This window comes from Hylobates moloch, unplaced genomic scaffold (genome assembly GCF_009828535.3).
Source record: "Hylobates moloch isolate HMO894 unplaced genomic scaffold, HMol_V3 SCAFFOLD_10, whole genome shotgun sequence".
Taxonomy (NCBI): Eukaryota; Metazoa; Chordata; class Mammalia; order Primates; family Hylobatidae; genus Hylobates; species Hylobates moloch.
This window is the reverse complement of record NW_026652285.1, coordinates 109,230,370-109,233,621: the sequence shown is the minus strand read 5'-3', so window position 1 is coordinate 109,233,621 and position 3,252 is coordinate 109,230,370.

Sequence of the window (3,252 nt, the reverse complement as noted above, 5' to 3'; positions counted from 1 at the left end):
GGGGAGCGCGCGTGTGCGTGTGAGCGCGTGCCTGGAGGGGTCCTGGGACAGGGGCCTGTGCTGTCGGGGACCTGCAGGGAGCTCAGTTTGGAAACGTTAGAGGGGTCTGTGTCACCGCGTGCAGCCCGCACCCTTGCGTGCCTTTTAATACGACCGAACGCGTCGTGCCTGCTTGTATGTGTGTGTGCGCGCAAGAGTCGTCACCCACAGTCAGCGATATTTCGGATCCCGACTCTTGCAGACTGGAGCTCCAGAGGGGTGGGGGAGGCCCTAAGCCATGCCTCTGGGGGGGTGCTCCCCTCCCCACAAGGTTCAGAAATGAGGGAGAGGCCCCATCTGCGTGGCCATGTAACTTGGGACCCCCTTCCTCGGGCTAAGAGGAATAGGGAGGGTGACCGTGGCTGCCGCATGTGTTCAGCCAAGCCTTCCGCGAGAGCCTGGAAACTGGACCCGCACTGCCTGGGGCTGAGGTCGGACACGAGGAATCACTGGAGCCCCGCGAGGTGTGTTCAGGGCCAGCCGTTTCACACGCTCAGCTTCCTCTCCACTCTCCGTCTCCAGCCCCCTCGCAATGCGCTCCCAGCGCCCCCTTTTCCAGAGCCTTACCCATCCCTCTGGTCCACACCACCCTGTCTTTGTCCCCCTCCCTAACTTGAAGGATGGCTGAAGCTCCGCCCCTGCCAGTGATGTCACCATTTCCAATAGCAACTGAGGATTCTGCAGACCTGACAGCAAATGCCCGCAATGGGACAAAGCAGGGGCGTCCCCACACCTCTGCTATCTGGAGCAGTGCAGCAAGGGAAGTCATGTGCCCACAGGGGTCACACTCCCTCTCCCGCTTGCCGTTCTCTCCATCAGGCGAACACTGGCACCAGGGACCCCCTGGAGCTGAGAGGAGGGGGAGGGGCTGTGGTGTTTGACAAGCTCCTCCTCTTGGCCCCTTCTCTCTCAATACAGGGAAATCTTTCCTTGGGGGATCACCTGCCCGTACCCTGCTGCAGACCCCCGCCTCTCCCCGTTCGGGTTGAGGCACACGGGTCATCCGCCTCGGGGCCCTCACTCCTTCTGTTGGCTCTCCGGAGGGTGTGTGTGGGTGCTCAGAGGGACTGAGCTGGCCCCATCTCCAGGAGTTTGTGGCCCATCTCCAAACTTCCACCTCAGCAGGGCACAGTGGCTCATGACTGTAATCTCAACACTTTGGGAGGCAAAGGCAGGTGGATCACCTAAGGTCAGGAGTTCGAGACCAGCCTGGCCAACATGGTGGAACCCTGTCTCTACTAAAAATACAAAAATTAGCCGGGCGTGGCGGCAGGCACCTGTAATCCCAGCTACTTGGGAGACTGAGGCAGGAGAATCGCTTGAATCTGGGAGGCGGATGTTGCAGTGAAACAAGATTGCACCATTGCACTCCAGCCCGGGCGACAGAGCAAAACTCCATTAAAACAAAACAAAACAAAAAAAAAACCCCAAAACTTCCGCCTCAGGCAGGCCAGAGCCTGGCAGCTGCGTAGGGGTAGACCTGAGCCCAGACAGTGCCTCGTCATCGTGGAAGAAAGGGGTTGGAGGCTGCAGCAGAGGCCCTGGCTCCACCCACCCACTCCCACCCCATGGGGTGCTGGAGCAACTCCCGCTGACCCTGGAGAGCTGATCGCTAAATGTTCAGACACCTGCCAGCAGCTGTCACAGTCAGGCCTTGAAATTGCCCACAGTGGGATTATTTATGCTGCCACGGAAATCATCAAACCCCACAAACCAGGGCTTTTTCTTTTCTACTCAGGGAGCCGGTCTGCCAGCGCATCACTGCCCCACCAGACTGCGTGTGCGTCCCCAAGCTTCTGTTCAAGACCCCTTGGCAGGTGTCCATGATGGAGATGGGGTGGAGGCTGCGTCTCCAGGCCACAGCTCCTCCTGCGAGCGAGTCTTTCCTGGGTTCTGCTCTGCATTTTCCCCCCGTGGGCTTCTTCCACAACCGTGAGGGAGGGGGCGGTGGTGCCACAACAGATAAGCCTGCGCTCAGAACCCTCTGAGACCTGGTGAGACAAAGGCTGTGGGGAGGACCAGAGACCTGGGGCACTGCCCTGGGATGGGCCCCGGCCAGCAGTCAGGTGCTGGGTGGGGAGGGAAGGGCTGTTCTACCCCAGGCCACTGTGGGACAGTCTCCCCTCTGTGGAGACCCCCCTGCCCACTCCGACAGCTGCAGCCCCGGCGGGAGGGAGCTGCTCCTCCCCCACCCCAGCCTCGCGGTTCTAGTCAGGGCTGTCAACCCGGGTGCAGACCCGCCCCGGCCTCAGTCCATTGGCTGAGGGGTTGCCAATCAGGGCTCTCCCTAGGACTTTGGGCCGATCACAAGCGGGGACAGGACCCCAGCTCTACATCCTCTGCAAGTGAATCCCTGAGAACTGGGGCTCAAGAGCCACCTGCGGACACATTTCTGTCGAGAGGAAGCCTGCTTGAGAGGAGGAGGCAGACAGACGGGGTGGGGCGGGCAGAAGTGTCTCCACCCATCGCAGCCGAGGCTGGCCAAGGGCGGGGAGGACAGGCCTGCTTCCCGTGCCAGCTCCTGGAGGGGCTGCCAGGCCACACAGGGGAAATGGAGCTGGCCATCTGCCCTGACCTGGGGGAGCCCAGGGACCCTCACAGAGGTACAGCCCCTGACACCCACGAGGCTTTCCCGCCAGCCCTGGTGTTGGACTGGCTCCCATACCTTCCTGCCTCCACAAGTCCCTCCTCTCTCCCGGTCCTGACTTTCCAAATTCCACCTTTCCTGGTGGCCATCTTCCCCATCACGGGATCCCCACAGATCCAACCGTAGGCAGCACCGCACACGCACATTTATTCCCCTAGGCACATTGATTGAGCATCTACTGTGTGCCAGACGCTGTTCTAAGGGTGGGGATGTAGCAGTGCAAAGGCTGGACTTTCTGACTTCATGGAGCACAAACACATGAGCACCTGAGACCATTCCACCTAGCGGCGCATGGTCTCAAGAAACAGAATGCAGAATAAAAGGCAGAGAGCGGTGGAGCCGGTGGTGGTTTTAACACCACCCCCTTCGGCAGAAGATTTATTTCCCTCCAGGCATACATGGCCTGCACTTACAGCCTCTCCTCTAAAGAATGGAATGTGGTAGAGGTCATGGTGTGTGACTCCCAGGTGAGGTCTAGAAAGAACACCTCGTAGCCAGGCGCGGCGGCTCCCACCTGTCATCCCAGCACTTTGGGAGGCCAAGATGGGAGGATCACCTGAGGTCAG